Source organism: Phyllobates terribilis, unplaced genomic scaffold, assembly GCF_046119375.1.
Source record: "Phyllobates terribilis strain yellow unplaced genomic scaffold, ASM4611937v1 Scaffold_2__4_contigs__length_985480577, whole genome shotgun sequence".
NCBI lineage: Eukaryota > Metazoa > Chordata > Amphibia > Anura > Dendrobatidae > Phyllobates > Phyllobates terribilis.
The window spans coordinates 19,553,662-19,568,665 of NW_027362762.1; the positions used below are offsets into that span (position 1 = coordinate 19,553,662).

Sequence of the window (15,004 nt, forward strand, 5' to 3'; positions counted from 1 at the left end):
TGGAAGAGATTCCGGGTGCAAAGTACAGTTTCTTGATACATGCCAAGGCTTGATTCTTTCCTCTGTGTGTAGGCCCGTGAGCCCATGCTGCCACGGCTGAGTACATGCGCCTGGGCAAGCAAGGTTTTCCGTCCACTTGATAAAGAGCTGAGTCGATCTTTAAATCTTTGCGACCTGCCAGCACGGCTCCCGCCGCTTTCCATTGCTTGACTTCTTCAGTGGGGGTCTTCCTTTGTTCCTCACACAATTTTTCTTCAGGCATCCTGACCCCCCTGGATTCCACTCGTGTCTCCGCTGGACTGTATGGTCTTCCGCCGGCTGTTCTTTGGCCCTTGCTCTAGTGAGCGCCACAGCTACGGTTTGCAGGGTGTCCCCCATCTCTTCTTCCTTTTCCTTTGATGACACATTCTCCACTGCTGCAGTCTTGGCTGCTTGGTCAGCTAGGTGGTTGCCCCTGGCTTCCCTGGAATCTAGTCTTCCATGGGCCTTGACCTTGATAACAGCAACCTGAATGGGTAGTTCCAGGGCCTTCATTAGGGCCTTAATCCATGAGGCATGTTTCACTGGTGTACCTGCAGTTGTGATGAATCCTCTAGACTTCCACAAGAGTCCAAAATCATTGCAAATTCCATGTCCATACCTAGAATCGGTATATATGTTTGCCATTGTTCCAGCTGCCAGGTGGCAGGCTTCTGTGAGAGCTACAAGTTCAGCTTCTTGTGCAGACATGTATGGTGGTAGAGCTTCAGCCTTGAGGACTGTTAGGTCTGTTGTGACAGCATATCCCGTGTGGAACTTCCCTTGAGGGTCTGCGAAACGGGATCCATCAGTCCATAGGTGCAAGGCAGGGTGTGCGAGCGGATGTGCCACCATATTCTCTGGAGCAGAAGTCTCTTCCTGCAAAATTTTTATACAATCATGAGGTTCCACCAATGGACCTTCACCCTGTTCGTCTTCCCCCCTAGAAGGTGGAAGCAAAGTGGCAGGGTTGGACAGTCTCTGAGAAGGTGATTAGGGCTACCACATTCCCAACACAGTATGCGTCCTTCAGAATCACGAGATTGTCTCTTGTCTCTAGGTGGCCCCTTGTCATTTCTTCTGTCTTGTTTTCTATATGTGGGAGGAGTATCATCACCTGTGCCTTTAACCATTACCCACTTGATTCCATGTTGGTTGCCGGGGGGTGGGTAGCTTTCTTGAGCTTGATATACCATGGCAGGAGCGGCTTTCTTCTTTGGCTTAGTATCCTTTTCCATTTTTAGCATGGCTTTTTGGAAAGCTTTGACAATGTCCACCGCGTCGTTAAAAGAAGAAGAACGAATCTCGGGGCGTACCCTCAGAACCTCATCTCTGAGGGCGTCTTGTAGGCCATCTACTAGGGCCTGAACCAACAGGGCGGCCTGCGTCTTTGACGTGAGGACTGTATCCGAGATCCTCAAAATGCATGCTGAGTCTTGCAGCATATCTTTCCACAGATTCATCAGGGTCTTGTTGAACATCTTGTACAGACCCAGCTTGATCTGACAAGCGATCCTGAGCCCAGGCTTTTAACTGTTTCATGTATTCTAGGCCGGATTCATACGTACTAAGGGATCCTGCTTTTGTGGAATCCATGGCCTTTTGAAAGCTCTCCGTTTTCGGCTAAGTGAGCCTGGCATTCTGCAGCCAGAGTGGAACCAGCAGCAAGGGCAATTTTACGAGCCAATCCTCCAGCATGGCTCATACGGGTGTTTGCAGGGTTGACTATGGCCCCCACCCGATGTGTAAGGATGTCACCATAGCCTATTGACAGAGTGACAGGGCGTCCTGATGGGTCTACTAGATTCCGGGAGCGGCAGGGGTCCCAGACTTCTGAGGGGCTGGGGGGTGGTGTTCTTTCAGCAGTTGCTTGGAGCAAGGGCCGGAGTATGGGTAATGGATGTGGGGTGGAGGATGCCATAGGAGACGTATGGGATAAAGGGGGGGGGGCTGGAGTATCTTGAGCCCATCCCTCATCTGGCTCCGTATCGTCTTGAGTAACAGTATGTTGGCGGAGCGAGAGCAGTCTGGCCTGAAATTCTGGGGAGTTGAGGAGGATATCCCCAGAGTTATGGGCGACCCCCATGGGGAACAGAGGGAGCGCCTCAGCATCGTGGACTGGAGCAGAGGGTATCACATTAGTTTCAGATGGGTGCTCTGGGACTGCAGGCTTTTCCACCCGTGCTGGCGGCTGATAATAAGCACCGGACGGATCTAGTAGTGGATATAGGCCAGATTGGGGTTTCCCGGGCCTCCCACAACAAGTAAAAGGTGTAGTAAGATGGCCGTTGGAGGGAGGAGTTGGAGTGGGAGTGGGATTGTTCTTGGGGGCAGGGAAAGGTGTAGTAAGATGGCCGTTGGAGGGAGGAGGGGGGAGTGGGGGTGGGATTGTTCTTGGGGGCAGGCTGGGCATCGTGCCATGGGCGGCCCCCCCCCCCCACAGACACAGCAGAACTTCGCCCAGGGTGGGTTCTTCTCTTCGCACATACGACACGTCCATCCTTCCGATGATTTAGCGTCGGCGCCATTATAGGGTGGTGGCTGAGGGCTCGGTGTAGTGACAGGCATCAACGGGGTTACGGCCAATTTAGGGTCACATAACAAATCACATTCTGCAGCTTTCATGTATCCGAACAAAGGCTCGGCATTCTCTGTTCCCCCCTGCACCATCTACTCTAAGATGTGTCTGAGCCTGGTGCAGGTGTCCTTCATCACTCAACTTCCCTTATTTTGTATAACGCATTCCTTCTACACTGAAGGCTGAAGTCTGCCCGTACTGGGTAGTCTTATCATTTAATACAGATTCCTAACATTCTTAACAACCTCCTTGCTTTCCCGTGACTCTAGTAGCTGGATAACTCCCACTGCACCATCCGGCAATTTGTGAAGCCTTTCAGATTTGAACATACGCAACATTTTCTTATAGAATGCAATGATCTGTCGCGACTCAGATCACTGGTGCAGCCGACAGGTCGCCACCGGTCAGTGTAGAGCACTCCTCAATACGCTGGTGAGATAGAGAGACACCTCAATCTATCTCCTTTCCTAACCTTGAATGGCAACTTTACAGTGCGACTCACCACGGCACCCTGATTACAGGTCACCACCCGTCAGTGTAGAGCACACCTCAATACACTGATGAGATAGAGAGACGCCTCAATCTATCTCCTTTCCTAACCTTGACTTTACAGCAGTCTCTGTGGTAGACGAAGAGCACTCCTCAATTCGTCACAGATTCTTTCTCCCTTACACTTCAATTCAAGGATGGCTTGGAATCGACTATCAGTCACGGGAGGCAACTATCTAAGAAAAGTACAGTGACCGGGGGAGGAGGAGGTGGTGTGCACACGAGAACGCGCAGGCATGCGACGTCACTCGGTCTCACAGTTGCTGGTTCAGGACGTGGTGCGGGACGCCCAAGGTCTCACCACTCGACCGGTCACCCACCCAGATCCAAACTGATAATCCCACAGGAACCGCTGCGGCTGACACACAGGCAAGTGAATCATATAAAATATATCTCAACTTACCGTGTTCAATGGAGGTTGATCAGGCCTCAAATTCAGCCACCGCGGTCACCACCAGGGAAGTCAGCAATATGGGTCCGAGAGGGCGGCGTACCGCTAGCCACGCCCCACGTTGGGCGCCATTTGTCGGGGTCGTAGCGACATTCCACTCGTCCTCCAGTCACTCCAAATTAAGGCTATGAGCATGGGTCAACCATTCAAAGAATGAGTCAGACAACAAGCTGGTTCAAACTCAGAGCATGCTCAGAAGGCTACTGGCAAGCCACGATCTCAGCAATGTTCCCCTTTATTTTCACATGCACAAACTTAAATACACTACATAATGGGGAGGGGAAAGGGGTTGTTCGGGGCGGGTTAAGCCATAAATGGATTGTTCGGGGCGGGGTAAGCCATAAATGTCTAGTATCCGGCCACTCCTGATTGGTCCACGACTCCTTAAGTCAGTCTCTGGGCAGACAACAGTCAGTTGATGTTTTGGTTTCGTTTCTCTGAAACAGGTGCTTGGCTGATACCGGCGCCATCTTAGCATAAATTTCAATCTAAGTAACACGTAGCAAGGAAAGCTTATTGTTATAAGACACAAAATGGTGGTTAGTACATAAGCAAAGCGTATAAAAGTAGAGAAAATATATATTCTTTCTTACCCTGACAATATAACAACACGTCATTTATTCCTCACAGAGAACACAGGGAAAGATAAAAAAAAATACCAGAATTGCAGTTTGAGGGTCTATTCTTCCCCCACAAATGGAAAAATTAGTCCTAAAAAAGTTGGATACGGCCCAAAATCATACCAATTAAATTACAGTTCATAAAAAGCAAACCCTCAGTCAATAGAAATACAAAAGTAATAGTGACACAAACCAAATACTTATTTTTAAAAAGTTTAATTTTATGAAAGTAGCAGGACACAAATAAATATAAATGTGGTATCTCCGTTACTGGCCCACAGGATAAAGGGAGTTTTGCGACAGAGTGAATGTGAAAAAAAAAGGAATTAGAACAAGGCAGAATTATTAATTTTTTCTTTCATTTCTACGGTATAATATTTTTTTTTTCAGATTTCCGGTACATCATAGCTCGCAGTTTGAAGGGACATCTTAGACTGAAAAACATGTGACCTAATCTTAGGATTAGCCATCAATATCAGATACTTGGAAATCCAACTCTTAATAATTCTTCTGGTGGTGAAATTATAATAAGAAACATGGTGGCCATATTATTCCACTAGGAGGTTTTAGTGAGAAAATATGACAAGTTAGAATTATGTCCTGCACCCATTTTTCTTTTCATACAATTTGTCATCGGCCGCTTACCTGACCTTGAGAAGAGGTAAGGGGTCTTTATAGGATCCATTGAAATCGCTTATCCAGGGAAACTCATGGTCAGACCCATGAGAAACAACGAGTATCATACATCTATCAAAATATCCATGACAAATCCTCCACAAGAAGGTCTCATGACCCGTAAGATTTTTCTGTATTTTACCCCTTTTTATTTTGTACTGTTTTTGCCTTATATGTCTTTTTATGTCGTCATCTTTTTATCATTTTTGTAACCACTGTATTTTTTTGTAAAGTAAATTTAAGGTGTAATAAATTTGTTTGTTTCTAGTCTACATGTACCCACAACCTCGAAGAGGGAAAGTATTGCCTGGTTGTGTTACCTTGTGGCAGTGTATCTGTCGTGTGCTTGAGAAAGCTGTGTGTTTGGCTGTATTCATGTGTTGTCTGGGCAGGTGAATGAGATAGGCAAGTGGGCGAATAAGTGTTAAAAGCAGAGTCTCCCTTTATGGTCACATCCAAGTCATGTGTGCCGCGAGTGGGCATATTCTTGACACGCATACTAGAGTTTTCTGTTCAAAGTTCATCCATCACTGATGATTTAGGCCATTAACACACACCAGCAGTGACTGAGATCATGTCCCCACATCACTTGTTTAGTTAGTGGTAATTGTTTTCAATATAATAGTTACGTTACACACTAGGAGGCATCCCGAGGAAACAAATCCTACAATGATAACATTAAATGTCTTTTCCTTTGTGTGACTTCCGATGTTTAACAAGAACAGATTTACGGTTGAAAGATTTCCCACATTCCGAGCATGAAAATGGCTTCTCCCCTGTGTGAATTCTCAGATGTTCAAGAAGAATGAATTTACGGTGGAAACATTTCCCACATTCTGAGCACAAAAACGGCTTCTCCCCCATGTGACTTTTTAAATGTTCCATAAGATTTGATTTGTGGCTAAAACACTTCTCACACTCAGAACATGAAAACGGCTTCTCCCCTGTGTGAATTCTCCTATGTCCAACAAGATCTGATTTTTGGGTAAAACATTTCCCACATTCTGAACATGAAAATGGCTTCTCCCCTGTGTGAGTTTTTAGATGCTCCATAAGATGTGATTTCTGACTAAAACATTTCTCACATTCTGAACATGAAAATGGCTTATCCCCTGTGTGACTTCTCTGATGTCTCTCAAGATGACCTTTAACCATAAAACATTTCCCACATTCTGAACAGGAGTATGGCTTCTCCCCTGTGTGAATTTTCTCATGTGTAACAAGACTTGATTTCTGAGTAAAACATTTCCCACATTCAATACATAGAAATGGTTTCTCTCCTGTGTGGGTGCTCAAATGTTTAACAAGAAGTGATTTAATGGTAAAACATTTCCCACATTCAATACACGGAAATGGCTTCTCCCCTGTGTGTATCCTTTGATGTCTCTCGAGAGCATCTTTGCGCATATAGCTTTTTCCACATTTCACACATAAAAATGGCTTCTCCCCTGAGTGGGTTTTTTGATGTCTCTCAAGATTACCTTTAACCATAAAACATTTCCCACATTCAGAACATTAAAATGGTTTCTCCCCTGTGTGAGTTCTCAGATGTTTTATAAGATTTGACTTTTGAATAAAACCTTTCCTACATTCAGGACAAGAAAATGGCTTCTCTCCTGTGTGAATTATTTGATGTTTAATAAAGACTGATTTATGAATGAAGCATTTTCTACATTCTGAGCACGAAAACGGTTTTTCTCCTGTGTGAGTTCTCAGATGTTCCATAAGATTTGATCTGTGACTAAAACACTTTCCACATTTTGGACACAAAAATGGCTTCTCTCCTGTGTGAATTCTCTGATGGCCAATAAGATCTGATTTCTGAGTGAAACATTTCCCACATTCTGAACATGAATACGGCTTCTCTCTTGTGTGAGTTTTTATATGTTCCAAAAGATGTGATTTCTGACTAAAACATTTATCACATTCTGAACATGGATACGGCTTCTCTCCTGTGTGAATTCTCTGATGTGCAACAAGAGTTGATTTCCTATTAAAACGCTTCCCACATTCAGAACATGAAAATGGCCTCTCATCCTTGTGAATATTCTTGTGCGTGGTAAGATTCGATTTCTTTTTAAAATGTTTCCCACATTCTGAACAAGTCAAACTATTATCAAGGTTATGCCCAGTGCTGCTTTTGAAAATCTGTGGTTGTCTGTCATTAACATCATTATAGGGAGATAAAAGGATAGGTCCATGGGAGCCATTCATCCAGTCCGCACCTGGAAAAAGAAAAAACAAATCCTAATCCCATTAGTTGATATTTTATTAATTCTATGTGAAAAATCTACACAAGCAAGAAATACACTGCTCAAAAAAATAAAGGGAACACTGAAATAACACATCCTAGATCTGAATGAATGAAATATTCTCATTGAATACTTTGTTCTGTAGAAAGCTGAATGTGCTGACAACAAAATCACACAAAAATCATCAATGGAAATCACAATTATTAACCAATGGAGGCCTGGATTTGGAGTCACCCCCAAAATTAAAGTGGAAAAACAAACTACAGGCTGATTCAACTTTGATGTAATGTCCTTAAAACAAGTCAAAATGAGTCTCAGTATTGTGTGTGGCCTCCACGTGCCTGTATGACCTCCCTACAACGCCTGGGCATGCTCCTGATGAGGCTGAGTATTGTGTGTGGCCTCCACGTGCCTGTATGACCTCCCTACAACGCCTGGGCATGCTCCTGATGAGGTTGTGGCCTCCACGTGCCTGTATGACCTCCCTACGACGCCTGGGCATACTCCTGATGAGGGTGCAGATGGTCTCCTGTGAGATCTCCTCCCAGACCTAGACTAAAGCATCCGCCAACTCCTGGACAGTCTGTGGTGCAACGTGACGTTGGTGGATGGAGCGAGACATGATGTCCCAGATGTGCTCAATCGGATTCAGGTCTGGGGAACGGGCGGGCCAGTCCATAGCTTCAATGCCTTCATCTTGCAGGAACTGCTGACACACTCCAGCCACATGAGGTCTGGCATTGTCCTGCATTAGGAGGAACCCAGGGCCAACCGCACCAGCATATGGTCTCACAAGGGGTCTGAGGATCTCATCTCGGTACCTAATGGCAGTCAGGCTACCTCTGGCGAGCACATGAAGGGCTGTGCGGCCCTCCAAAGAAATGCCAAACCACACCATTACTGACCCACTGCCAAACCGGTCATGCTGAAGGATGTTGCAGGCAGCAGATCGCTCTCCACGGCGTCTCCAGACTCTGTCACGTCTGTCACATGTGCTCAGTGTGAACCTGCTTTCATCTGTGAAGAGCACAGGGCGCCAGTGGCCACTTTGCCAATCCTGGTGTTCTGTGGCAAATGCCAAGCATCCTGCACAGTGTTGGGCTGTGAGCACAACCCCCATCTGTGGACGTTGGGCCCTCATACCACCCTCGTTGAGTCGGTTTCTAACCGTTTGTGCAGACACATGCACATTTGTGGCCTGCTGGAGGTCATTTTGCAGGGCTCTGGCCGTGCTCCTTCTGTTCCTCCTTGCACAAAGGCGGAGGTAGCGGTCCTGCTGCTGGGTTGTTGCCCTCCTACGGCCTCCTCCGAGTCTCCTGGTGTACTGTCCTGTCTCCTGGTAGCGCCTCCAGCCTCTGGACACTACGCTGACACACACAGGAAACCTTCTTGCCACAGCTCGCATTGATGTGCCATCCTGGATGAGCTGCACTACCTGAGCAACTTCTGTGGGTTGTAGAGTCCGTCTCATGCTACCACAAGTGTGAAAGCACAACCAACATTCAAAAGTGACCAAAACATCAGCCAGAAAGCATTGGCATTGAGATGTGGTCTGTGGTCCCCACCTGCAGAACCGCTCCTTTATTGAGGGGGTCTTGATAATTGCCAATAATTTCCATCTATTGTCTATTCCATTTGCACAACAGCAGGTGAGATTGATTGTCAATCAGTGTTGCTTCCTAAGTGGACAGTTTGATTTCACAGACGTTTCATTTACTTGGAGTTATATTCTGTTGTTTAAGTGTTTCCTTTATTTTTTTGAGCAGTGTATATCAAAATACAATCAACAGATCAGAGTTGAACATAGTACATTTTACATTATATGTCCCACGAGCATACAAGTTATCTTTAGCATTGGTGCTGGAACAACCTCATCTAAGCACATAAGTAAAAAACATAATAAAATACAATTATGATAATGCACATTTTCATGCAGATTAGAATTTTAATATTTGTAAGTCTTCTACAAGTCATTAATAAACATGAAAAATTAGGGGACACAATGCTGTCCATGAATAACCTCCTTTCATTTTCTATCATTCAGACAGGTTTTTTTTCATAATTCCAGATATTTTCTACCAGTTCCATCATTCTCCAACCTTTAATGTTGCATAGTATCTAATGCCTTTAATAAAGCATATCTATATTACCAACACTGTCCTTTTTAACCTGCTCAAGTTCTTATAGGACCCCGCTAATAAGTGGAACCCCAAATACAGACCCCAAGTTACACCACTGGTAACTGTGACAACATTTAAGGGTGTTAAAATAAAAAGAGTACAAAAAACAAGATTTCTGTAAGACTCTTACCATTCACCGAGACGGATAAGGGTTTTTCAAGTCCATTAGTTGTGTCACCATGACCTTCCTGCTAAGATCCCACATTAGACATGAGACAAAAAAGAAGAAACCAACAACAGTTTATCTTACATCAAATGAAGATCAAAAAAGCAATCTGACCTAAATGAGGGACCTCCACAATCAGCGATCAGACAGCAACAGTCAACCAAATGTTTTACCGTATATGTCAACGTATATGTTTCTCTTATTTTTCTACATTAATTGACTTCAGAGTATAGGGCTGTTTTCATTAAAACCATTTTTTAGATTCTTCAGCTTTTGCAGCGAAAAACCTTAGAAGCAGCTTATTGGCATTGTGCAATTATTTACAGCTACACGGCCGAACTAAACATTTATCCTCACTGAATATCAATGGCCATGTGGACGTCCAAACTGGTGGGAAATGAATATAAGCATTCATGAAACCAAAACTATTTGTAACTGCTACTGACCCCAGCAGACACGGAGCCTACACACCACTACTGCTGGAGGTCAGTAGAAAGCTTCATTACATCGGTCTACAGAGGATTTCCAGAAATCTCAGCTCCATCTACCTGATGATCCAGGAGGACATTCTGCTTCTCCTCTGGAGGATCCTGGGAATATAGAGGACTGGGACTTCTCTCCGGTGGATTTCCAGAAATCTCAGCTCCATCTACCTGATGATCCAGGGGGACATTCTGCTTCTCCTCTGGACGATCCTGGGAATATAGAGGACTGGGACTTCTCTCCGGTGGATTTCCAGAAATCTCAGCTCCATCTACCTGATGATCCAGGGGGACATTCTGCTTCTCCTCTGGACGATCCTGGGAATATAGAGGACTGGGACTTCTCTCTGGTGGATTTCTAGGACTGGACCCATCTATAGGAAATATACACAGTGTAACGGGTCTGGGAGGTGGAACCTCTGAGCAACTATACAAAGGGGCAGTCCTTGTAAGGAAGCGGGTGGCTCCCAGGGAAGGCGGGCAGGTAGTCACGGCAAGTGACGGGAACAGTCTCTGGGTAGAAGGGCAGGAGGTCACGGCAAGTGACGGGGACAGTCTCTTGACAGGCGGGTGGTCACGGCAAGTGACAGCAGGGTAAGAGTCTCTAGACAGGCTAGCAGGCAGGTAGCAGGTGAGCGCTCCCAGGTGAGCGGGCAAGAGTCTCTGGACAGGCAGGTGATCACGGCAAGTGACGGCAGAGCCTCCAGGTAGGCTAGCAGGCAGGTAGCAGGTGAGCGCTCCCAGGTGAGCGGGCAGGAGTCTCTGGACAGGCAGGTGGTCACGGCAAGTGACGGCAGAGCCTCCAGGTAGGCTAGCAGGCAGGTAGCAGGTGAGCGCTCCCAGGTGAGCGGGCAGGAGTCTCTGGACAGGCAGGTGGTCACAGCAAGTGACGGCAGAACCTCCAGGTAGGCTAGCAGGCAGGTAGCAGGTGAGCGCTCCCAGGTGAGCGGGCGGGCAGATCCATAGACAGAGTGACAGGTGTTGGTAGGCAGACTGTCGGACCGCAGGAATGCAAGCAGATAGACAGGAATCAGGTAGGTATCAAGCAGAGATCTGGCAGGTAACTGGCAGGTATCTAGTAACGGGACCTGAGGGCTGAAGCAGAGTTGAAAGGCTTTGCAACAACATTGCTCGGGCACCTCCATTTTGGAGGAGATGCCTTATATATGGTGAGGTCCTCCGGCCATTGGCCGGGGACTCCTTAGGACGGCGCGCACGGCCCCTTTAAGAGAGGGGGAGAGCACGCGCGCGCCCTAAGCACAGAGGCAGGGAAGCAGCGCGCGCTGCCAGCAGAGCGGGAGGAAGCCGCCGGGCAAGGAGCGGAGAGGTGAGGGGAACGGCGTCCCTGCCTAGCAGGAGGCAGGGACGCCGACGCTACACACAGGACTGAATACATCGTCTACATGTGATGATCAGATGATGGGGGAGTCTAGGTGACCTCAGACCCGGCCTCTCCTCTATAATCAGGACGGTCTCCTCTTACCCGGAGATGTGAGGGGCTGGTGATCCTCCATCATGACGTCCTTGTACAGATCCTTGTGTCCTTCTATATACTCCCACTCCTCCATGGAGAAATAGACGGTGACGTCCTGACACCTTATAGGAACCTGACACACACAATGACCCGTCATTAGCAGACCCCTCCCCCGGCGTTATTATATAATGTCCCAGCATTCCCGGCAGCGCTCACCTCTCCGCTCAGCAGCTCAGTGATCCAGTGGGTCAGTTCTAGGATCTTCTGCTCATGTATCAGTGAATGAGGTGGAGGCTCGGTGATGTCACTCGGGGTCCTGCTCCGCCCTCCTGACACACGGGGGGTCACACACTCCCCAGACGACGTCTTCACTACTGTGTGATTCTGTGTATGGGGAGACGCCGATCACTACATCTATTCTAAGGATCCTTCACCTTTCCCGTCATTTCCCTGCTTGATTACTAGAGATCAGTGATGTGATGTGAAGCTCTCACCTCTCCAGTGATCCAGTAGATCATCTCCAGGGTGAGGTCTAATACCCGAGCAGCCATGTGGCTTCTGTCCTGCTCTATTCTCGCTGGGTCATTAATGAAAAGGGTCATTGTCTGTCGAAGAAAACTTTAGCTGCTCTGCCCCCTAAAGGGAACCTAAGGAAAAAGAAGGAGGATTGAGTATGAATGTATGGATGAATATCTTACACGTTTCACAAAGTGCCTGACAAAGCCTCTAGACGTGTCCTCTCCATGTGGCACAGTTGACCTTCCCTCCTTTAACAAACTCTTCCATTCCTTTTTATCACAGACTTGATCTTCTCATGGATCCCCCAATACTCATACTTAACCAACTGAACGTTATGTGTCTCCAGTTTACACACGATCTCCTCTTCTCGTCCTCTCTATGTTGGCCTGCGACCCCAGCTCTGTTTGTGGACAACTCATAAAACTCCATGTTTTTAAGTATCACTTTCATAGTTTTATGGTTGAAAGAAGACAAGTCCGTCCAGTTCAACATTCATGACGCTGAAAATTAACATTGTGACCAGATGTCATCTTGTCTTTTTTTTAGGAATTCCACAGCGTCCATTGTATATATTCGCATTCTTCTGCCATTTTGTATAATTCAATATAACGAAAACTCAATTGACAATTTTTCGGTGTCTCACTCAACCTCACTCCAAATTTAAAGGGGTTGTGCCAAGTATATAACTTGGTATATAACCCTCTGGCTGCAATGGGGAAATTTGCAGCTATAACAACAAATGGTATAGAGCAGCCAATCAGCAAGGATGTTCATAATCTGTATAAAAGTCGACACAGTGAATGCAGCAGCCATTTTATGGTGAATATGGAAAGTGATTCACTGAAAAAAAAAGGACAAAAAACAATAAAAGACATCACTAAAAAAAAACAGCCATACATGCAATACCATGTCCAGCCACAAATGCACAACAAGATGCAGCAGGTCCCACATGACAAAGGATGGGGCAGCACAGGAACAAAGTACTGGAAACAACCATTTACTAAACATCTGTGGGAAGGCTGCCTAGTATTCAAAATGCAACACTGGCTTGTATAGGGTGCCATTCACACCATTATGTGAAATGCATATATATAAGGATTTTTTAAAATTTTATTCTTATTTTTACAGTTGGATACTGTAGGAGCAGACTACTACTCTCAACAGTGTTCCCTGCTGTTGTTGATCGCAGCGCCAGCAGGGAACAATGATGAGCGCAGCATTCAGCAGCCGGCACGGTACGTGTGATCCTGATGTGGCACACGGTTGTCACGCGTGTGCCACACAGGTGCGCACGGACGTCTTCGGTACTGTTTTTTCCAGTACCTGAGATATCAGGATGTGTGAAAGAGCCCTCAGACTGATGGAAAAAGATCAGCCACCTCTAACAGTATACTAAAACCTGACCGAACAGAATAAAGCAAGTGTGAAGAGGTGCAAACAGCCATGACTGCAAAATGTACAAACAAGAGAATCAAGCAGCAGAGACCCTTGCGTTATTATTACTCGTTTACTACGCAGTCATGGCCGCTTGCACCTGTTCACACTTGCTTTGTTCTGTTCAGAGGTGTTGGTCAGTTTTTTTGTAAAGCGGTGTCTGTGTTCTGGAGCTTTGAAGGTGTCTAGTAATGTCCTAGGAGATCTCAGAGTCTGACACATGTTCTCAGGGCAACTGGAGGCTTTACCGTTCTTGTAAGTCACAGAAAATTCATCAGGTACAAATACAATTTGTTTGAAAAATTCGGCAAAGCTGGTAAATTCCAATGTCTCAAGACGCAATTATCTCTCGCTTTATATATATATATATATATATATATATATATATATATATATATATATGTGGGAAATTTTCAGTGGTGACCAAAAGCTTCCAGAAATGTGGAAATGCTCGCTTATCGGTGCGCAGGTAATTTGCCGGTTCCTTCGGGATTCCAGGAGATCGTCCCTTTTTCGCGGATGTTGTCGCTTATCGGTGCGCAGGTGATTTGCCGGTTCCTTCGGGATTCCAGGAGATCGTCCCTTTTTCGCGGATGTTCTCGCTTATCGGTGCGCAGATAATTTGCCGGCTCCTCCGGGATTCCAGGAGATCGTCCTTTTTTCGCGGATGTTCTCGCTTATCGGTGCGCAGGCGATTTGCCGGCTCCTCCGGGATTCCAGGAGATCGTCCTTTTTTCGCGGATGTTCTCGCTTATCGGTGCGCAGGCGATTTGCCGGCTCCTCCGGGATTCCAGGAGATCGTCCCTTTTTCGCGGATGTTCTCGGAGAGCGGTCGGTACATGACATGATTATCTTTAGTGCCGGCTGGACGGATCTTTTCACTCTAAGCAGAGACCCCAGAGGAGCCGAGGGCCGAGCTCATGGCAGGACTCGTCCCTCTCAGTCCCTGTGTCTGCAGCCACCATCGCCCCCCGTCCTCTACTGAGCGGAGAGGAACACAGATTGGGAAGAAAATACTAAATACCCCAGAGCTGCACTCACTGCGTCTTCTCCGGTCCCCGCGGAGCCTTTTCTGTGATGTTTTCTGATGAGATTTCTATCCCTCATTCTCCTCAGTCCCAGAGCAGCATTTCCTGTCCCCTGTAAACTACAACTCCCAGAATCCTTTGCTGGTCTTATCCTCCCACCCCCAGTAACAGAGCCACCCAGTGCATCATACACAGAGTGTGAATCCTCCGTAATCAGTGTCACTCCTCCTACCCCCTCTCTCACTGCAGCAGCCCTCGCCCCATTATTGGGTCTCTCCCCACCACATGCAGTATATATAAGGGATGGTGAAGAGACAGAAGCAATCACTATATATATATATATATACATACATACATACATATATATGTACACATATATCATCAGAGTGGGGGGCTACACGGCACGTTGTGGATGACTCTACACAGGAACGGGGTCACCCAGCTCTCCAGAGATCCTGGAAACTAAATCTGCCCAGTGGTGCGGGGATCACTCCACCTTCTTATATTGCGGAGTAATTAAACAGATTTGTCTATCAGGAACGCTGGGTGACAATTTTAGGGGTCTTGTGGGTAAAAAG

The 15,004-nt window shown here is 46.5% G+C and overlaps 1 pseudogene; it reads right to left on the bottom strand.

The window, feature by feature from the left end:
* Window positions 1-3,654: 3,654 nt before the first annotated feature.
* LOC141189499 (uncharacterized) lies at window positions 3,655-14,588 on the bottom strand (annotated as a pseudogene).
* Between the last annotated feature and the right edge of the window lie 416 nt (window positions 14,589-15,004).